Source organism: Phaenicophaeus curvirostris, chromosome 6 (assembly GCF_032191515.1).
Source record: "Phaenicophaeus curvirostris isolate KB17595 chromosome 6, BPBGC_Pcur_1.0, whole genome shotgun sequence".
NCBI lineage: Eukaryota > Metazoa > Chordata > Aves > Cuculiformes > Cuculidae > Phaenicophaeus > Phaenicophaeus curvirostris.
In genome coordinates, this window is record NC_091397.1 from 5653981 (window position 1) to 5677120 (window position 23140).

At 45.2% G+C, this 23140-nt stretch overlaps 1 long non-coding RNA gene across 1 annotated transcript in view; it reads left to right on the forward strand.

Moving 5' to 3' along the window:
* Positions 1-3592: 3592 nt before the first annotated feature.
* LOC138721812 (uncharacterized) overlaps positions 3593-23140 on the forward strand; it is a 67643-nt gene continuing 48095 nt past the window's right edge. Inside the window, exon 1 of the long non-coding RNA XR_011337620.1 lies at positions 3593-3696. This is a non-coding gene — a long non-coding RNA (uncharacterized lncRNA). The remainder of the gene's footprint in view (positions 3697-23140) is intronic.

Below are 23140 nucleotides of genomic sequence, written 5' to 3' on the forward strand. Positions count from 1 at the left end.
TGTGTGTCTCGTGCCAGGTTTCAAATCTGTAACAGGTCTCTCTGGTTGCCCAGGAAGGTCAGGATCCTTCTTGGCCAAAATTCTCTCCCTCAAGTTTGATCATATTTTCCATTCTGGCTTTGGTGGGAATAGAATTTTCAGATGACCTTTTATAAAACTCTCCCTCTCTTTTCCTTTCTTTACCATTAAATTTGAACAGTCCTAGACCTTCCACACACTGACCCAAGCACTAATCTGGATCCAGGTGGTTGCACTGGGATCTGACATACAGCAGGCAATCACCAAGCCCAAGGCATACAGAAATGTTCCTAGAACAGAAATCCTAGGACAAGATACTCTGTGAAGTTTGCTCAGAAGTGAGTTTTCCTTCTTTGAAAACCTTTCCTCCAGGGGCTTAGCCTGCTAGAGAAGAAGAAGTCTTTTCACTCTTTTTGGTCCAGGGAGGTTATTCTCCCTCTGGACTTGGCACTGGTGAGACCGCTCCTCAAATCCTGTGTTCAGTTGTGGGCCCCTCACCATAAGAAGGATGTTGAGGCTCTGGAGTGAGTCCAGAGAAGAGCAACAAAGCTGGTGAAGGGGCTGGAGAACAGGCCTTATGAGGAGCGGCTGAGAGAGCTGGGGGTGTTTAGCCTGGAGAAGAGGAGGCTGAGGGGAGACCTCATTGCTCCCTACAACTCCCTGAAAGGTTGTGGAGAGGAGGGAGTTGGCCTCTTCTCCCAAGTGACAGGGGACAGGACAAGAGAAAATGGCCTCAAGCTCCACCAGGGGAGGTTTAGGCTGGACATTAGGAAAAAAAAATTCACGGAAAGGGTCATTGGGCACTGGCAGAGGCTGCCCAGGGAGGTGGTTGAGTCACCTTCCCTGGAGGTGTTTAAGGTGTGGGTGGATGAGGTGCATGGTTTAGTGTTTGATAGGAATGGTTGGACTCGATGATCCAGTGTGTCTTTTCCAACCTGGTGATTTTATGATTCTATGATTCAAAGTGCATCTGTACATCCACATGTCTGTATCTGTGCAGAAATGCCAGCTACGGAAAAAAAAACCACCCCAAATTCACCAAAAAAATAAAGTGTTCTCCAAAAATCCATCCCAGCCAATTTGCCTGCCTAGCTCTGCTTTGTGTAGATGCCACAGTGACCCCTCTGAATAAAGGAATGAGTGCTACATCCTTCTGCACTCACTCTGGAGGATTGCTTAGGCAGAGCTGGAGTTGCTCAAGTTGAATTGCTGAACGACACCACTGGCAAGAGAGGGCAGGGGGCTGAGCTGTGTCGGCCCCTGAGAAAACCTGCCCCTAACCCTAGAAGCACCATGAGAGGAGATGCTGCTCTGTTCTGCCCAGCTATCTAGGCTGGTTTTCGGTGATGGATGCTGGCATGGTTCCCTGCTTCGTTCCTCAGAGCGGATGAAGGGGACTTGGCTGGCTGAAGCATCCCTCCCAGGCTCACGTGGAGTGAGGAGTGGCCGTGGCTGGTCCCCGTTGCCCACGCATGTCTCTGGCTGCGTCCCCCCAGCTGGCAGGGCTGGCTGCCACCGTCTTGCTGCTGCTAATAGGATCAGGGCTCGGGGAGGGAGCCAGGGTGGCTTGACGTCGGCCCCGTGTTTCTCAGCCTGAGGAAGAGTCAGCTCATTGCAGAGCATGTGAGAGAGAAACCCGAGCTGCTGTGGTACAGAGATGGATGCAGAACAACAGGGGAGGGCAAGCAGCCAGGCTTCCCCTGGGTCCTACTTGCCTTTTACTGCAGAGTTGGAGTCTGGAGCTACTTCACACCATCCTTGAGTAGAAATCCCTCCTCAAAGAGGTTTGCAGAGGGCTGTGAGTTAAACGCAACTCCTCCTTGGCCCCCTGCCCACGGCTGACTTCGGGCTATGAGTCAGGGAGCAGGGGAAGGCAGCCAAGGGATGCTGTCATGCTACAGGGGGAGATTTGCTTGCCAGAGCCTTCGTCACACTTGAATGCTGGTTGGAGGTGGCTTTTATAGGTGGAAATGACCCCACCGAATGCTACCGCTGGGGCTTGCCATACTAGAGACTTGGGAGTCTTTCCAAGGCAGGAGTGTTGGGCAAGGGATCTTAGTCCTGAGCTGAAGAAATCCTCCATCCTTCACTATGTCTGGGAGCACTTTGCCTTCTCTGGGATGCTAAAGATAGCTCATGTGCCCTTACATCAGCTGGTCAGCGTCATCTGGTCCTACTAAGGGGACATATAGACCTGCTGGACCTGCCAAGCCCTTGACTCATCTCGGTAGCCACTCTCCATGTGACAGATTTGGAAAGAAGGAAGTGTTTCACACTTAGGCATTTCCCTGGCCCTTCTTGTGAAAAAAAACACCCCTCTCTTAGCTGCTTTGCATATGACTAGCTGGTGATCTGGAGGGAAACTGGGAACTAAGGTCTTGCAGCAGATGATTATCTGTAACTTTACTCCTGGGGCTGCTAGTTAATGGGGAAAAGTCTAGCTATCTGTGTGGGGCAGCACCCTTTCTAGAGCATCTTGGCCTGTTTTGTGTAAACCAGGGCAAAGTATACCAGTGCAAAGTGGGAGATCAATAGGTGAGACCCATCTACAGCTAAGTGGAAGGCACTGCAGAGCTGCTCCCAGCATGGGCAGGGAGGTCTGAACCCTGTAGATTTGGAAGTGATCCACTCAGATTACTGTGTAGGCAGAAATTTGTTCCAAGCAGGGCTTGACAGCAAGCTACAAATCAAACCCACACATCTGGGGCATGGAGCTGCTCTAAGACCAGCTTTGCCTTATTTAAAAATCCCCAATCTGGGACACTCTGCAGTCCTGACCCCTTTCAGAATGGTCCGTTTAGAGAGAACTGTGCAATCCATTGCTGAAATCACATAAAATCCAGAAACTAGGAATGCTGGCATACACTTGGATAATTTGGCTCACTGAGTATGACTTTGATTCATTTATTTTTTGAGAGGGAAATGTTTGGCTCAACTGGAGACTAATTCTGTCCCTCTCCTGAAATTGTCTTTAACAGCTAAATCTCAGCTCTCTCACTCGCTCTCATACCTCTGGAAACAATTGAATCAATTCCTTATTTATAAAATGCCTGTGTTTGTGTACAGTTGACAAAATAAAATCTGCCTTCTGTTTTCCTGCCAGATCTCAACAGCATTAGTCTTTGAGGAAAATTTTCAGTTCATTTTGTGTGTGTTTCTCACTCGTTGGCTGCAGGAAAGATGCACTGTTAGAGAAACAGAAAATGAAGTCCAGGGCAAGATACACCACTCACACTAAGGAATTCAGGTCCTGACCTAAATCTATTTTTCATCTGATCTTATATGCAAACACATCTGATTTTCAGAACCCGATGGCTGGGGCTGGACTTGAAACACGACACGGACATCTCTATCACAGTTACAGGGCCTAAAGATCTGCCTTAATAGCTGCCTGCTGACCTTCCACATCCCTCTAGATTAGTTTCAGTTTCTCTGACCCTAGTCATCTGATATTGTAGTGGGTCCACACTCTTTCAGAATGATCAGCACGATGGCACGAAGCAAGGTATCCTCTCACAGAGGGTTCCTCTGATCTATTTTGGACGTCTTCTTTGGTTGAGTAGAATTACACTGGGACGTCGCAAACCTTTAAAGTCTCCTGAGGGTAACTTACTTCCATGAAAATATTCAACTTTGGTCCAAAAATCCCTGCTGCCAGTGCTGTTCCCAGGGTTCAGGGTAAGTCATTGCCTGTGCTTCACGTGCGGGTTCCCAGGGCTTTGCTCCCACCACAGTCCCACCTAGCACAGCAATTCAGTCCCTTCTAGAAGGAAGCAGGGATTTGGAAAAGAAAAATGAGTGTATAAGCAGAACCATTCTGGCATAACCATAATGCCTTTAATTCATAACCTCCATTTGTTTGAAATAACTTCCTCATGTAGACAAGTTGTAAATTCAATTCTGCCAAGAAATCAAGTTAATCCCTGTGTTTCTTAATGCTTATCAGATTTTGTTCCTGGCTTTCTGACTTTGAGAAGGAGCCTTTACAAGATTTTCTGTACCTTGAGTTACCTGATGGCCAGTCATGTCAGGGTACTTCTGTGAAAGTAAATTTTAAAAAGTACTTCCCATGCCAGGATCTAGGCTGCAGAGAGCAGTCTAGGGCAATTCTTACTAACTGATGTGTTTTCACTATCTGAGGAGATTGTGAAACACATCAAATAGGTGGTCATGAGTTGGAACAAACCTTGTTATCCAGCAGCAACCCTGTTCCTCCCACGTGGGAATTGAGAGGGACCTCAGCTACTTTCTAAAAGAGGTCACATCAGCCAAGGAACTGCAAAATGTCTTTAATTGCTTTCAGAACTCAATCTCCATGTTGTGGGTGCATCTTTTACCTCTGCAGCTGGTAACCACCAGCACATATTGCCCCCTTGCTGGAGAGACTGAGCTGCTGCTGTACAGACTGGCTGGAAACCAGTCCCAGCATGAGTATTTTGAAAAGAGCCAGTACAGTTAAAAAAAAAAATCCTGTGAAAAGGAGCCTTATCAACAGGCTGATATAATGTGTAGTTATTTTTACCTCAGCATACCTAATTTTCATGTGTAATCTAAGGTAAACATACCGCAAAAGGAAGGTAGTGCAGTTTTAATAGCAGTAAACTTCACTAAGCCAGCTCCAGGGAAGGGATAATCTTTCCCTTGTCTAGTTTGTTTGGAAAGAAAATTAAACTTGCTTGTTCTCATTGTGTGCTTACCCATTGTATGCGCACTGGTTCTCAGTGCTACAAAGTACAGCTTTTTCTACAACTCAGACCAGTCTATGAACATATTCACTTGCTTTTGCTCCTTTCTTTACATTAAGTGATTAAAAAACCCAAGCGATCTTTGCCAAAAGAATATTTTCAACTGAGTTTCGTTGTAAATGAAATGTGAAGTTGACCCTTGTATTGCAGTAAAAGAAGAGACTTTATTTCTGTTTCTTGTGTATATCCATGGTACAACTTATTTTGTGCAGGAGCAGGAATAATTTCTGCTACATCTCGCAGTCAGGGACTGTATGATTTGTGTTGCAACCAGCAAAGAAGTGCAGCCCTGTCCAGGGAGACCTTGCAGGAGCCTTCCAGTACTTAAAAGGGTCCTACAGGAAAGCTGGGGAGGGGCTCTTGATAAGGGAGTTCAGGGATAGGATGAAGGGGAACAGTTTTAAGCTGAAAGAGGGGACATTTAATTTAGATATTAGGAAGAATTTTTTTCCTGTGAGGGTGGTGCAGCTCTGGAACAGGTTGCCCAGAGAAGTCATGGATGCCCCAATCCTCCCAGGTTGTATGAGGCTTTGAGCAACTTGATCCAGTGGAAGGTGTCCGTACCCATGGTCCCTTCCAACCTAAACCATTTTATGATACTATGATTTGCAGAGGAAGATGTTTTTTGAATGAAACAGGTGGGAAAATTAATATTGTTCAAAACTGAGCCAGGCATACAACCTTGGAAAGCCTGTTGTTTAAAAGTGCTCCTGGTCTGGAAACCAACTGTAAAAGAGAAAAACTGACCATGCTTATGACTCATTCAATGGGTTGATACAGAGTAAAATGATATTGTAGATAAAAGTACTATCTCTAACAGACGGTTAAACCATATCAGTGAGAACATTTGTAGGTGGCTATATCTGTTGACTGATAAGCATTTATGAAAACACATAATAATAACAGCATAATCCTTTATCACCTATTGAAAATCCTGAGGTGTGAATTCTTCCTAGAAAAAGACACCTCACCTTTTGTTAAAGACTAAGATGATGGGATTTTTTTTTGCCTTTTCTCTCGCAAAGATGGTCTAGATGGTACAAACCACACCGATGGAGGGAAGAAAACACACATGAAGTCTCTGCAAGCAGGAGCTGGTAGAATCAATGTGACACAGCTACCTGTTTTCCTGCACTCTTGACTCTTATCCTCCCAAAACTTGCTAGAGGACATGGCAGTGAAGTTTTGGGGTCTACCCTCAGCAGCCTGATTTTTGGGCCAAATCAATGAGATGTGATTTCAATGTGTATAGGGTGAAGTAAAAGGACTAGTGAAGAGAATCTGCTTGGCACCTTCAATGTATCTGCTTAGAGGTGCTCTCATGGAAAAAGCTCGTCACAGACCACTGTGCCAACCTGATTCCTTGCAAGATTTACAGGGACTTCAGACCCTGGTGACATGACCACAAGGTTATTTCTTCTTACGCTATTTAAGCTTCTCCTAACTGGAAAGCATTGTGGAAAGGAGAAGAAAATAATAATAAAAAAAAAGCCACAAGCAAATATTTCCTTTTTAAGCATTGATTCCACATATGCAGGGAATTCTGGGGTTATGGGGGTGGAGTATATTTTCCCCTCCTGGTCTCTCCTCATCCTTAACCTCTCGGTCCTCTTCAACATTTCCTTTCTCTCCATGGTTACTCTACACAAACAATTACCCTGCTGACATGGTCAATGCAAAACTGCCATAAATAAGCAGTACAGATGCAAAGTATTACTCACCGGTGGGGTGACTCATGTGGAGCAAGTTGGTGAAGAGCCATACTGGGGTCTGTGAGTCAGCAAGGCTGCTTTGCTTTGGAGCTCATACCTACCGGGAGTGGAAGCACCTCTCAGTGCCTTTTGTAGAAACTCAGGGAGCCCTGCATGGGTGGCCCTAATGGCTTATTCAAGATTACTGGAAATCAGGGCATGAAAGTCTTTACTCAGTTTTCCTATTGTAATTGGCAGAAGGAAAGGCCTTGTGTAATGATAAAGTGGCCGCTGTGATGAGATGTGGGATTTGAGCCTGAGCCTTCCCATGGTGAGAGCCAAACCCTCTGTCACTGGAAATCAATAAGTTGTTAGAACCTGAACGAGAGCAGGCATAGAAGGTGCAGGTAGCAGAGGGAAAGCCGTACAAGCACTGTCTGGTTTTTAGGGCAGGAAGCAAGCCTCGTGTGATGAGTCTATAAACCCTGAATTTTCTTATGGTGCTGACCCTAACTCAGCCACAGTCCTGAATGTGTATGGTCTCAGTATCATCAGGATGCTCAGAAATATCCTCTGTTTAACCGTTACTGTGGTCTGCTGATTCAGACATTAGATCATCATTCACAAGAATTCAGAGAGCCTACCCCTAAATGATTAGGTTTTCATGGTTATAGATTAAACTACTTTTGGCTTAACAATATAATCGGTCACCACAATGAACAAATAAACGATAAAGGAATGCAGATATGACATAGGAAAGTGATGCGTGGAACTGAGAGGAACAGTATGCAAATGTGAACGTGGAATAGAAATAAACAAATGTAAAACAAGGAAACCTATATTCTTACAAACAAAAGGGAAATATGATGTAGTTTTGTTTGGTTTTGGTTTGGTATTTTTAAGGGATAACAGGGAAGTTGACCGCCAAGGCAGAAATTTGATGTAAGCGTTGTGTTTAAAGACTGAGGTGTCTGCAGGTAGAGGACATTGCATGGATGCAAGCTTGAGAACGGGAATGCAATTGGGGCATCAGATTCCTCTCTTATTTTCTTGAGAAATAATTTAACATATCCTCATCTAACTGAAACAGATGGCTACAATCACACCATTTTATCTTAATCCAAATAAGGAAGAATTTGTTTCCTGGCTTCATGACACTCAAGCTGTTTCTCTTAGCCTTTTCCCCAGGAAAAGTCCCGAACACTTCACGCTTTTGACATTCTCAGGTTCTTAACCTACTGGCCAGACTAACTCACACTAAATTTCCCTAAGGTGTCCATAACAGTTCAGATGTGCTAATCTATAACTCATTCTGCTCTATTTCCAAAGGTTATCATGCATTGTTTCATAGATGATACTGTCATAAGTGCTATTTTGGGGCCTCCTGAAAAAGTTAGGCTTAAACAAGGTGTCTAAAGTGTGTAAAACCCTTCTAGGTAATCATTTGTACGTTGGTCTGATCATGCCAGGTCCAACTTGTACTTACTCCACTCTGCTTGCTGAGCAAAGCTGGGCCATTGCTGTGATGACCAGCATCCTTGCGCTTGCTCGCCTCCAGAGAGCCCTGCAGTTCAGCTCTGATTTCATCCAGACTTCTCTGTTGCCAAACTGGTTGGTTTGCAGGATGATCTGGAGATCCAGGATTAACTGGGAAAGTAGCCCCAAACCCTGGAGGCTGCATTCTGAAGGAGCATTTTCCCAGGACCTGCAGTCTGGAGCCCATGAGGTACCCCTGGATTATGGTGCCTTGGTACCTCCTGCTCCTGTCTGCAGCACACAGCACTGTTGCCTCCTTTTCAGTGAAGAACTGTTTCCAAATCTACATTGTCAAGCTCCAAAAAAAGATTGTCTCACAGCCTGTTGTATAGAGGAGATAAAGTTAGATGATCCCTTACACGACATGAAATGCTCCATGAAACATTGTAAGGGGTAGAATATGAACTTCCTTTAAACAGACTCCCTGTGGTTGCCTAGGGCCTGTGTTTCTCATTGACATCGCTTTTGGTTTTTTGAGCAAGGGATGCTTTGAGAGAACCATTCATCTTCTCTCTTGTTCTTAAATCCCTCCTTTCAATTATCCACCACACTGTATCTTGGCTGTTGTGGTGGCACCTTTGAGGGACTCTTGCTAACCACCACCTCAAAGCAGCAGGTTTGCTTCCCAGAGCAACCTGGGCTCCTCTCCACATTGTCAGGAGATGGTACCTTCACATAATCCCACTGAGCCAGAGGAATAGCTTGCTGGCTGCAAAGGCAGAGGCATGCAGACCTTTGGCAGGCTTCTTGCAAGAGGGAGGGAAATAATCACCATTAGTTGCTCTCAGAGCCAGCATGGTGCAGTAGAGAACGGGTTTGGTTTTGTGGTACTTTGCAGAGGACAATTAGCAGTCTGAGGAGATGTTAAAAGGGCTTGGGTTGAAATGGATGGTCTCATTCATGAAAGAGCAAGGATGAGATAAGGAAAAGCTCTTCTGGTGGAAGCTGAAGGGCACCAGGCATCCTTCAGACCACTTATCCTGGGAGGTGTGGACTGCTTCCAAGAGGTCCAAGAGTGGTAGCTAAGAAATGCACATCAGTAGGCTTTATTTTGCTTTGCAGGAGTCAGCTGCACAGCTGGAAAATGTAATTAGGTCCTTGTGCTGTAAAATGGGCTGCACACATGCTGCTCCAGGCTGAGATTAGAAAGGGAATATGGGAACAGGTTATGTATAGGCTGTTTTGTGGGGGAAAGTGCTTGCCGTGAGTGCAGGAGAACAAGATTTCTTCCAGAAGCCCCCTTCTCTTGAATTGTTTGCCTGATGTGTCCAAGACAGTTAGAATAGTTTGTTATGAACCTGGAACACTTCATCTATATCCCTCACTCTGAGTAGAGCATTAAACCATTTCTTGATAGGAATGGTTGGACTCGATGATCCAGTGGGTCTTTTCCAACTTAGTGATTCTATGATTCTATGATTCTACAGTCTGAACATCAAGTTTACAGGAGAAATTGGGAGATCTAATGAAAGAGCAGACTTGAGGAAGAGAATGGGACAGAGGATTCCAAGCAACAGAAGCACTTCCACAGGAGAAATTCTCTGCTGATATGGGGGTAAGAAACAGAGCTTGAAAAGGATGGTGTGTAAGCAAAGAAGATCTCTTCCCAGCCAGTGAACTGATGTGGAGAGACCTCAGGTTTGCATTTCCTGCATATCCTGCGTGGTAAATTGCCTCTTCTGGAGAATGGATCTTCCCAGATCCAGTTGAAGAATTCAGAAAATTTCCTTTCCAGTATTCTTCCTTCACCTACCAAGTAACAGAGCATGCATGGTATTGTCCTCTGGTGATGCCTCCAAACAGGAGATAACCACTTGTCACTACCATCAATCATTCCTTCAAGCTATAAAGAGCTGTACTTTTATCTACAGGTTCAGATTTTGCTCTGGACACATGTGGGAAAAGTCAGTACATTTCCATGTAAAAGATCTCTTGTTCTTACATTATTGCTTTGTTTGTTTTCTTTTTTTAACCTGGAGAAAGTCCAGCCAAGAACAATAGTAAGATTCCAAAGGTTGCAAAGTCAAGCACCCTGGTACTAGAAGCTGCTAGAAATGAGGCTGTTCACATCAGTTCAGTTTGCTCTCCTGTTTTGATTTCTTTTTACAAGGTCCTGCATATTTCAGCAGAGGGCCCCAACCTCATTCAGTACACTGGTTGCACAGTGAACCAGGTACAGTATGCTGCAAAGCAAACACTTTCTCTTGTGATTAAGGCACAATGTGGGTATCCAGGAGAGGTAAATTATATTCTTGGCTTCGCCATCATCTTTTGTTTGCTCTTGAGTTGGGTGAGATAGTATCATAATGGAAGCATATTAGGTGGCTGAATTATGATGGTGTCTTGGCAGCATGAATTATAGCCTTCTCCACTGTACCTTTTATGGTCTGTAATTTGCAACCTTTGTGTTCTTGCAACCAAGCTTTTTCATAGCACACGTTGTCCTGGAGGACTGGGTAGATCCCTGTTTTCTTAGTGTCCTCAAATGAAAACATCATCTCAGTGAGCATTGGCTTGAGCAGCTCATTGTGATGGTGCCTTTCTCTGCTTGAGGGCAACGTGACCTGATTCAGCACACACAAGAGGCAATTCAGTGTGAAATTCAGATTACAAAATTTTGGCATCTAACATTGAGTGTCCAAATGAGGTCTAGGCGTCTGAGTTCCCAATGTAGTTGATGGAAATTCAATCAATACAGACAGCAGGTTCTGGAGGATAAGTCAGTCTTCTCTAGAATAGACAGAAATCAACTGAACACATGAACTTATCCTGCACTTTACTGTATTGGATAGGGTCATAGCTCCCTTCCCACCATAATGCCTTGTGTCTTTGGGATCACCTTGAGCCCCCTGTACGGGCTCCATCTGCTGCCACACAGGGGTCCTCCAAAGGTCCTTGATTACATCTGCAAGTTGTGCACAGGTATTTTTACTATCCTGAGGCTTGTCAAGAGGCACTGGCTATCTAACTGAACAAGTAAAACAAGGCCCAGCTCTCTGCTCACAATTATGAGGACAAGTGTAAACAAAGGCGCTTACCTGCCTACATTTTAGGGTCTTATTTTCAAGCTAAGTCCTGCCCAGGTTTATTGATGTTACTGAAGGAGGGAAGATGTCCAACTAGGTGTAGAAATGCAGGACATGTTTGCTAAGGGGACTGCCTGCTCACCTTCCAGTCAGACTGTAATGAAGACACTGTGGGTTGAGTTCTCAGATCAAGAGGAGGATGGTGAAGTTGAATAAAAATACAGGTGATGCTCTACTGTCAAGTTGCTTACTTAGGTTTTACTACAAAATATGTGGTGACAGGGTGTTTTTAAAGACATAAACCTTTGCTTTGTAGAGGCTCATTTTAATCCTTGTGGCAAGAAATATATTTCAGGTTTCTGTAATCAAGAAATACACTTCCTTTTTATAGTGCAGGAAACCTAACTTGCACTCCAAGAAGATGGGAATATCATAGAATCATAGAATCATAGAATAACCAGGTTGGAAGAGACCCACCGGATCATCGAGTCCAACCATTCCTATCAAACAATAAACCATGCCCCTTAGCACCTCATCCACCTGTGCCTTAAACACCTCCAGGGAAGGTGACTCAATCCCCTCCCTGGGCAGCCTCTGCCAGTGCCCAATGACCCTTTCTGCGAAGAATTTTTTCCTAATGTCCAGCCTAAACCTCCCCTGGCGGAGCTTGAGGCCATTCCCTCTTGTCCTGTCCCCTGTCACTTGGGAAAATGCAATGATTACATAATAAATGTTAGTTGATCTAAATGATCCACCTTTGTTATGTTTGTTTTATCTGTCAGGTTGATCAGCATTTCCCTTTCTTGTTTGCAGAAAGAACATGAGAGAAATATTACGAATGGAAATGTTTCAATCCACTTAAAACTACATGAAACCAGATTAATGTTATACTGGCAACTGAAGCAGACATTGTTAATTAGCAGCAGCTTAAAATACCCAGACAGCAATGATCTGTAATGAAATAAATAGATCACCACTGTCCCTAGCAGTAGCAAGAGTATTATAGAGCGCCAGATATTCATGTCAAAAGCCTAGGAGCTCATGCGTATTTTGGGACATAGCCTCCCATGACCACATTCAGAATCTTCACAGGTTTATTTCCCTTCTAGTCAATTTTCACATAGAATTTCTTATATTTTTTTTTTCTTTCTTCAAGCAGATGGGCATCTCTTCTGCCTTACTGAATATAAGTGTTGTTCTGATGTGGTGAGAGCTGCACAGAATCTACCTTCTTTTTTTGGGTCAGTGGGGAGAGTAATAAATCAACTCCCAGGCCTTGGAGCTGAGCCCAGAACCCTATGTACACTTAACTCCTTGAAATCAGTTGAAGTTTGGACCTGTAACAAACAGTTGGATCCCAAAATAACTCTGTGGGTATCCCTTAATACCTCTTCTTCCTTGGGACTTGTCACCTTCTGATGGCTGATCTACTAACACTGTGGTTGAGTTATAGTCCATGCAGGGTATGGATTTGTTTCACTTTGGGGCGGAAAAAAAAAAGGAAGCTGAAGTGGTTTTTTAGTAATTCATTTATGTGGTACTGGTTAAGAAAATGGTTTCTGGATAATTTTTTTTCATGTTAACCTCTGTCTCAGTTCTCAGACAGAGAAGGTACTGCTGTTCTCGTAGCCTTTGATATGGGACAAAATTAATATCATAAGGAAATTAATAAAGAGAAAACAATTCTATAGGGGAACTTTCATACTGGCTGGAGGACCTGACTCCAATAGGACTGCATGAAGGGTGAGAGCTGAGCAAGGGTCATGACAACTGGAAAGTGTCTGTCCTTGCCTAGGCAATTGTACTGGGTCTGAGAGAGGAAAGCCTTCCAAAAATGCACATTGTGGGTCTTTCCGACCTTGGCTGTGGTCTGGCATTCTCTCCTCAGCCACACAGCAATAGTACCGCTCGCCTGCATCCTAGTGAAGCTGTCCAGAGTGTCCTGGCACTGTGGTGGCTGACTGTCCAGCCATCTGCCGGTAGCAGCAGGAGCCTTCTGGCTGCCTTGTTGTGGGAAGCACATGGTGACATTCTTGCAAGAGAGACTTCTGCTGAGCAATCGCCCTGCAGAAGGCTGAATTTACTGGCTGTGTTTTAAAAGTTTCCACTGTAGCGCTGAAGGTAATGGGAATATACGTTCCTGCTGGCCTGCTTGCTGCTGATTTGACATCACACTGCGTGGGGGAGGTGTTGGAAATGGGCAAATACTACAGAATAATAAAAAAAAAGAATCTCTGAGTTGAAAGGGAGGAAAGCCAGGAAAGGAAATACCTCAGGCTGAGAAGTACTACTACTGTATCAAAGCCAGCAGCTCCTTACTCTAATATTTAAAACCCAGGAGAGCTGAGGGGGAGGATGCTGAGAATGGGTGGAATTTTTCAAAGGCACCCAATTTCTAGTGATTTTCCTTGGGCGCAGTTTTCTAGTGAATATTCAGTTTAATGAGAACTGACTTTTGGTCGTCAGAAGCACTTCTACATGCTCCACAGCAAATTGTTAAACAGTTTCAGTTTGAAAGCAAAGGATGGAGAGTGGCTGGACAGAGAGGTGACAAGAACCCCTACAACCAAAATCCGATGCTCATTGCTGATATCACTAGAAGTCGAAGTAAAGTGTTGCACTGTGGGTCAGAGAGGTTGTTCAAGGTGTCAGGAGAAGTGAGAGTAAAAGAATGAGGCAGCCTCTTGCAGTGAAGTGGGCACAAATTCCTTTTGGAAACAAGGAAAAGCGTCTTTCTTATGACAGCTCTGAAGCACCCTTATAGAAAAGAAGCCCAGGGAGGGTGAGAAGTCCCCATTTTTGGAGATAACCAAAACTCAGTGGAACAAGGCCATGAACAATTAGATGTGACCTTGAACCTCTGATTAGGACATTGAGCTACAGACTTCCAGAGGTCACTACCAATACAACTTATTCTCCAGTTCTGTGAAGCTGAGACAGAGACTGAATAAAATGAGGAAAAATCGTCCCCGGTTTTCCCCTCATCTGTCTCCTTTCAGCACAGGTGGAGGCTGGTGTTCTTAAGCTTTGGTTTGCTTTGCTTTTTGCTTTTAATACCCCTGCCCATACAGGGTACTGAGATATATTTCAGCTGCTTTGCTTAATCAATTAAGCTAGTTTGAGGTTATTTCAGTCCTCAGTGATACTGTCTTCTTCAGTGACAGTGAAATCAATTGCATTGCAACAAGAAGCACTTTTATTGCATGCCAGCACTTGTGGGGATGTCTTTTGATGCTACAGGGGAACGGAAACAAATAAGACAAGGGCCAGAGAAGGTATAAAGTAGATCTACAGGCCTACCAATGGAAAGACAACAAGAAGAAGTTACTGAGAGGGTTGAATCTTGTTGTAAAAGTGGCATGGCATACGCACAAGGATTTGCTCCCTCTTTCTGCTCCCTTAACCAATCTTGTTGGTAGCAATGGTATATCCTGAGGTCCCAAGACTAGAACCAGGCTATAGGAAGCCAAACCTGTATCCAAAACAGCACCATGACAGTTCATCTGTACCTGGTAAGGAGATGCATCCAGGTCTTCTTCTCAGAAAGTGGTATTATTATTTTTGCCTATTTGGAGGTGATGTGTAGGAATCCAAGAGGTATGGTTTAGTTTGGGGGCAGGGAGGTATGGGGGTCTTTCTTTTGCTGCAAACCCCTTACACACTTTGGAATTATTCATTTGTGTGGGGCCTTGACTCTGCAGCAGGGGCAGGAATGTAAAACATTCCATTGCCCTGGTGGTAACTGGACAAATGCATTATCAGTGCTTGTTACATGTTTGGATACCATGGGGGTTTGCGCGTTATCCTACCCACAGACTCCAGTGGAAAAGTCCATGAAGTGACTTTGCTTGGTCTGAAGTCACCTCCCATCCCTCTAAGTATCTGGAGAGTTAGGAAAGGTCCAAGATGCAGAGTTAAATGAAACACTTGCTAGTATGTGTGCCTTTTCCTGCACTGGCGAAAACCCTGTTCGAGTGGATCCAGAAGGCTTTTGTCCCAAATATTTACAATATGCTGCTAAAAGGAACTGCTGGGTGTGACCTGGAGGCCTTCTCTCCACCTCTGTGCCTGAGGGAGATCCTAAACAATGCAAGGGAGCTGGGCTTCCTGCTAGGCTGGTGTCCTCCTGTGGAACAGATGAAAGTAAATGATCCACAGACAACAGATGTGCCTTATATTACTTAATACAGCACACGGCAGGGGACAGAAGAAGAACCTGCAGCGGATGGACCATCTGAAAACTCTGCTGGGGAACAGCCTTCTTACAGGTCTTGGAAAGAGCTGGGACATGGAGTGGCCAGATCCTCAGCCACGTGCTGGGTTGCTGCAGCCAGCTCAAACTCTGACTTGCTGTGGGTCACCACATCTGCTTTGACTTCACTACAGCCCGTGAGAAAAAGGGGAAAGCTGGTTCTTTGTAATTTATTGGAGGAGAGTACATTTCCTCTGGAGTTTTTGAGTCCTTCAGTGAATCACAGAGAAAGCTCTATTCCTGCCCAGTGCTGCTCTTCTGTGGTTTCAAAAGAAACTGCGCAAAAATGTTCATTCTTTTATTTGTAGAGTCTGTCCCAGTAGGACTTTATTGGTGTCTCTCCTCTTAAATTCAGAGACTTTTTCCTGGCTTAAAAGTAGCTGGTAATTGACTTACAGCTGCCTCTCCACAGGAAATTGCAGTATCATATTCCTTTTTATGTAGCTACATGGTGGAAATATTCCTATGGATTTTGGAGAAAAGGTAGAATGAAGAGTGAGAGTGGGACAGAGATCTACCTCTCGTTGGTCCTGAGTCTGTTTCTGTTTGCCGTGAGGATCAGAGAGGATCAAGCTTTGTCCTCAAGATTGTCATTAATGAGAGCTACGTGGAAATCATAGCCCACCTAAGGCACTTTTGCTTGGGTCTAAATAACTATTGTCCCTGAAATTTTTTTACTTTCACAAATGGTGGTTATGTCTCTTTGTCTCTTTGTAGAGGATGGTGAGAGAAAGATTCTTGCATTCAGTCCTGGCTATATTCCCATTCCATCCCATGGTTTTACAAAAGCCAGTCTTGGTCACCTTGAGTGCCTACGCAGAAAGGTATATCTACACCTTCTTCTGGCTTGCATGTCTCTGTGGATTTACCAACCACTGAACAGTGAAGGAGAAGACAATTGCAAGGCTCAAATCCCATACTCTCAAAGTAAGAAGCATGCTAAGAAACGTAGAGGAGCGGGCAGCCAATGCTAACCCTGTTATCTACAGTTATGAGGGCTAGCCAGCTTCATTCTTCAGGGTAAAACTGACCTCTGGGGATGGTCAGGAAGGCTGTTCCTCCATGGAACTGGATTATACAAGCAGGTGTACAAAGCAGGTTTTATGATTGCAAAGCAGTAACAGCGGGAGGCCCCAGCACTGGATCAGGTTTCTTGGGCTTGGCCCAAGATGCTATGTTACCACAGGGATCACCACTGATGTATGATCTGGTTCAAATCAGATAAGAACAATGGTCTTCTTCTCTAACTTCCATGGATGAAATGCCAAAACTGGACCCTGGCTTAATTCTGCTGGAGTGGAGCAACATTTTCCTCTGTGGATCATTTTGTCCAATGTGTTGCGAAGTGTCAGAGCCATTGGGACGTGAATTCCCATGGCCACAATTTCTTGTGGTGGAGCTGGTGGAAGAGTTGTCTTCACCATTCGTTGCATGATCTCACTTCCCCTCTGCAGCTTCAGCAAGTGGAGCAGCTTCCACTTGGCTATTGTTTAGCCTGGAGAAGAGGAGGCTGAGGGGAGACCTCATTGCTCTCTACAACTACCTGAAAGGAAGTTGTGGAAAGGAGGGAGCTGGCCTCTTCTCCCAAGTGACAGGGGACAAGACATGGGGGTATGGCCTCAAGCTCCACCAGGGAAAAAAAGTTAATGGAAAAGGTCATTGGGCACTGGCAGAGGCTGCCCAGGGAGGTGGTTGAGTCCCCTTCCTTGGAGGTGTTTACGGGACGGGTGGACGAGGTGCTCAGGGGCATGGTTTAGTGATTGATAGGAATGGTTGGACTCAGTGATCCAATGGGTCTTTTCCAACCTGGTGATTCTATGATTCTATGATTCTATAAAAGGCTTTTGTCTTACATTTGGCTGTGTGCAGATGGAGACTTGCTGTGCTACAGACATGCACAGACCACATGGCTGTACCATGTTGCTCAAGCATCATTTTACTGCAGAGCATGGAGGTCCCAGAGCTGACCCAGGAGATGACAGTGAGTGCTGCTAGGTTGTGATTGAGGAACCCTGTATGCGACACAGCCAACCTTATGACACTCCTGTCTGATCACATTGATTCAATTTTGCGTTAAACAGCAAAGCTATGGAGAAACTTCAAATCAGAAAACCCCAGGGAAAAGGACAGGCAATTTCTAAATAACTGAACTTTCTTGAGGTTTCTGCTCAGTGTTTTGGCTATTCAGCTATGAGGCTGGAGAACAAAAGGCTATCAGTGTTACAGAGCAGTATAATTTAAAGTTTTAACTCCTGGGACTGTGCTGAACGGTCAGGCAGGGGCTGCTGAAGAGCTGTGATATGAGATGAGCTAATCCAGAGAGCAGCTCAGTGGGGAGGCACATGGCATTGGGCTGGGCAGGGTGAGTGAGCCCTTGGGAACCTGTAGTTTTATCTCCTCTGAGATGCCTTGGCTGTACGTACAGGACGTGGTGTGCCACTGGAATTGGAGACGTCACTGCCCTGGGGGGAGCAGAGCTGTGGGTGCTGAGCCAAGGCTTTGGCAGGTCGGTTGCAGCATAACTGGGTTGGCTACTCAGACGCTGCAGGAGCCACACACACTACCAGTCTGGGAGGAGACCTTTAGAGCTGAGAGCAGCCAGGGAAGGCACGTGCGTCAGCTACATCTTAACTGATGAGCTATGCAGGTCCTGGGCATGGGTCGCCATAGAAGCACAAGGCTGTCTGTCTTGTTAGATGGTGAACACAGAGTCCTTGGCATAGCCCTACTGGCGTTTCCCAGGCACGATTTGGATGTTATCACAGGCTGGAGACACCCCTACCAGACAGCAGCAATGTGGCTGTCCTCTTTGAAGGACAAGAACATCTCAGCTGAACAGATGCAAACAGTGCTGCTGCTTCCTGTGTCCTTGGAGCTGGAAAAGGGTCTTGTGCCCACCTTGCTGGCTGGTGCAGCCAGGATGGTGCCAGGGTGCAGAATCAGGGCTGGCAGTCAGGGGGCTCCTGGCTGTCCATCATGTGCTCAAGACACTTCACATAATGACCTCCTAGAGATTCGTCTGTTCATTTATAGTCACCTCTGAACTCTGCCCAGCTTCCATGAGGTTAACACATGCACGCCCCAGCCTGGCAGTTGCTTAGGAATATTTAGACTAGGTAGGATCTGCACTGAGAAATAGCAGTTGAGCACCACGTTACTACACTTATCTCCTGCAATGTGGGACTTTAGAATCATAGAATCATAGAACAACCAGGTTGGAAGAGACCCACTGGATCATCGAGTCCAACCATTCCTATCAAACACTAAACCATGCCCCTTAGCACCTCGTCCACCCGTGAACATCCACCCGTCCACACTTTATTGGAGTACTTCTGCTTTGTCCTGATTTAAATTTCCTGACAGTGGTGCTGCCCCATGGCTCTCAAGAACCGCTGTCGTTTGAACAGCACTTTGCAAAAATACAAGCTGTGAGATTTCTTGGTGCCACTTGGGGTTGCTTGAGAAAAAGCAGTGAAAAACTGCTGCTGGCTACCGTATCACAGCACAACTGAGCTGCAGGCAGACCAGCCTCTCAGTATTATTGCAGAGTTAAAATTGATGAATAATAGGGCTAACAGAATAAGATGAAATCCTTCCTTGCACCGCCTGGGGAACAGGAAATTCTGCACGAATGAGCGCGCAGAGGTGAACAAAGCGTTAAACCCTGGCAGAGCAGCTGCCGCTGACCTTCTGGTCCCAGCACCACTAAACAAAGCTCCTGTTACAGCTGAACTTTAGTACCAACTTCTGCTGCTCCAGGGATCCTCGCAAAAGTACATGCCGAGCTGCAATTAGTACTGTGCAGCTCGGTGGGGAATGGAGTTGGAAAGAGGATGGCAGGGTGGTGAAGCCCACAGAACCCACCATGTCCTCTTGCTGAGCTCTCCCAAAAGCCATTCTCTACTGTAGCAAGTAGTTTAGGACTCCTGAAGCTGGAGGGTGCCTCCAGAACAAGGGACTCAGTAGCTGCTGATTGATATATCTGCCAAAACTTTTTGAATTTCTGTTTAGACTTTTGACCTTCACAGCATCCTGCAGTAATGAATTCCATGGATTAATTGTGTGCACTGACAAAACAGACTCATGGAATCATAGAATCATTTAGGTTGTAAAAGACCTTTAAGATCATACTTCCTTTTGTGTCTAAAATGTTCTTAATTGCAGGTTTTCTGAGCGCTCCTGGGTCTCCTGGCATGGGAAATAATAAACAATTGTTTAACATTCCTCTGTCTATCCCTGTTCATGACTTTACAACCTCTAATACTGAATCTTCAGAGAAGTCTTTCCTTCCAGTGGAAGAATTCAAATACGTCTAGTCTCTTCTCACATGGGACACTTTCCTAGCCCATACTTAATGCTGGGCATCCTTGATGGCCTCCTGCATTCCTTCCTCAGAAAGCAGATTTTGAGGGACTTCCCAGCAGAGTTCTTACAGGTATGGTCTGCACCCTTAGCATGGCATAAAGGTAAATAAGAAACATTTTCAACTGATGGCACTTCTCATGCTCCATTAGGGATGATGCTGGAATTACACTTCACAGAAAAAGAAGTACTTATTTCTGTGTGAGATTTGATGAGGAAGATGAGACAGAGTGGACATGTGGCATTTAGTGTCTCCTTGTCTTTATTCAGGCTCCAAAACTGTGAGGGAGAAAATAATTTGTCCTGTGAAATAATGATAAATAAGAATCAGCAGATTTGTATAGACACACATTAGACAACAGGTGCAAGAACATAACAAGTTGAGATTGAAATAACAATAAACATCATCTTAAATCTTTCTGCATACAATTGAGTTGAGCTGTGGTGTCTGATTTTGACAGTTTGAGCTTGAAATTTGCCCTTATCCAGCTCAGTGCTTTTTATGCAGATAGTTTATAGTATGCTGAACTCCAGAGCTGTACATCACGCACCTTTGGCTGCTCAGGTCAAGAGCAATTCTGCTAATCCTCCTAGCCTGTTGCCAGCAGGGGGAGGAAGGTGGGAGCTATGTGGTTGCTGAAGGTGGACATTGCTCCCTAAGTGAACAGAAATCGAGGGGAAGTATCTTCGGAGGCAGGTGGGTTAGTTGTCAGAGGTTTGGAAAACAAGTCTTACGAGGAGTGGCTGAGGGAATTGGGGTTGTTCAGCCTGGAGAAGTGGAGGCTGAGGGGAGACCTTATTGCTCTTTACAACTACCTGAAAGGAGGGTTGTGGAGAGGAGGGAGCTGGCCTCTTCTCCCAAGTGATGGGGGACAGGGTGAGAAGGAATGGCCTCAAGCTCCACCAGGGGAGGTTCAGTCTGGACATTAGGAAAAAATTTTCCCCGAAAGGGTCATTGGGCACTGGCAGAGGCTGCCCAGGGAGGTGGTTGAGTCACCATCCCTGGAGGTATATAAAAGACGGGTAGACAAGGTGCTCAGGGACATGATTTAGTGGCAGATAGGAATGATTGGACTCGATGATCCAAGAGGTCTTTTCCAACCTGGTGATTCTATGATTCTATGATTGCATGATAATAATACATATCGACAGGGATGTGTTTGAGTTCAACGTTAAGATCAGCTCATCATTGCTAATATTGTTTCCTGGGCCCCAGGAAAGCAGGGAGCCTGGAAGAACAGGAACTTTATTGTTTAGCAGTTAGGAGAGTCTTTGGGCTTTCTTGTACCCAGCCTAGGGGTGAGAAATATCCCAAAGTGGTTGAGCACTCAAGTGTATGGCATGCAGGCCCTTAGGAATAAAAGAACACGCAAATTACCATACTGGATCATTCTGGGCATGTAATGTCCTGTCTTGGCATGGTTGGTAGCTTCAAGAAAACTATGGAGAAACAAGAGGTATGTATGCTGCTTCTTCTTCCAAGAGTTTCTCTGAGCTTTTACCAAGTAGTGTTTGTGGACTTACCCCCTCTGAAACAGGATAACCCTTATATTCCCTCAACATCCAGCCAGCAGAGGCAAGAAACAATCTCTTTATCACACATCTGTTAAAACCTATGCAATTTGGTTTGGACCAAACTACCTTCTGTGGAAACTGGATTAATCAGAGAGCCTCTGCCCTCTTCTAAACAATATTTATTACATGGAATGGCTCTTCACCCTTCAATAGATCTCAGATCCAAACCGACGTGTACCTCAAGATGGCCTTGGGAAGGAGCAGGATTGTGGCTTGGAAATTGTTTTGGTTATACCACAGGTGAGAGATGCGGTTTCCACTTTGCAGGAAGAATTTGTGAGGGTTCCAGGGTTCCTAGCTGAATTGCATCATCACTGGAGATTCGCTCCAATTCCTGAACTTCATGAATCTTCACCTTCCATTTCGAAAACTTGTGAACCTGATGGTTACTGGGGAAGACTTGAGAGCATAGTACAGGCATAACTAGAAAGCTTAAAGCCTCAAAATTTACACTAAAAGCTGACAATTCTTGGTTTCAGAATCCTGCTATGGGTAGGTGTGGGAGGAGATGGGCAGTGCTACTGGTGCTTTTAGCAGTAACATTGACAGCATTAATGTTAATGAGACCACCATGGTCCAGGATTTCATTTGCATTTGCTCCTTTACAGTAATGCATCCTAGAGAACAGTCTCCTATAGGTGCTGCAGGAGTGATGCATGAGACCACTCTGCCCCAGAAAGCTCCTGGTCCAAGCAGAAGGGCTCTGTCTTGCAGTAGCTGATCCTTCTCCACAATGACCTGAGCCCATCCCTCACATTGCAGATTTTCAGCTTCTGCCCTTGCCCACCTGGGTTATCAAAGCTAATGAACATGGAGGTCTCACTTAAATGTCTGGGATTCAATTAGCTCAGTACCTCCCAGAGACTTTGGGGAGCTCATGGTGGTAGAACCTACCCCTGTTTCTTCATGAATTATTGGTTTTGCAGAAAGGATGCTGGCGGCAGAGGTAGAGCAGATACATAGAGAGGTGCCTGCATCACACTGAGCTTTTTCTCCGTGGGTGCCTGTCAGGAGAAATCGCTGCAGCTGTCTAGGAGATTTCTTGCCTCCCACTGCTAGATCTGTATGTAACTGGTGACAGACTGGTGCGCTGAGTTCACATGTACCTGGGATACAGTGGGAGTAATTTTGTCATGTTAGGAGCTCCCATACATCATCTCAGGTCAGGAGGACTTGCTTGCACCACTGCCAGTATTTGCCAGGAGCTGAAATCATAGTATTGGTGGCAGCGGTGGGCAAGTTTTCAATATGGTTGATGCTGTAGAAAGCTGCCAGGAGTGAGTCCTCACCCAGGACCTCTGGGAATGTGCCTGGAGACTGGCTCATCCCTATTTCACACCACTCACAGGCCACCCCACTCTCTCAGTGTTCCCCTCCAGTCCTGCCTTTCCACTGACAGGCAATGCTGCCAGGAGACTGTGTGCAGTGGTGGGAACCGAAGCCTGGGCTATTCCTGCCTAGGGGCATCCCCCTCTAGAGCTGGTATGAGGAGCACTTGCTGGCTTCCCAGAGCCATCATTACAAACTGAAAAAGATTGGGTTTTTTTTAAGTCTTTTGAATCAATCACCTGGTGCACTGTGTGATGTAGTCTGAACAAAAAGTGTATGGAAGAAAACATACCCCAAACCCTAACCTGCAACCTCAATGGTTGCTTTGGACCTCATGAATTACCAGTATATGCGTGACTAGCAGGAAAGAGGATGGGGAGATCAGAGGTCCATTAGCGATTCCCTACCCCCAGCATATGGCTAATTAAAATTTCTAATTAAGGCACTGTAGGGGTGAAGAAAGGAAGCTCTTGGCTGAAAGTCCCCCTCCTTTTTCTGTATTTCCTTAGATAGCTTTATAAATTTCCCCCCTAAATTAACTAATTAATATCACCTAATCAGTTAATAGAATTAGCTAATTAGATTGCTTAATGGAATTTCTGAAGA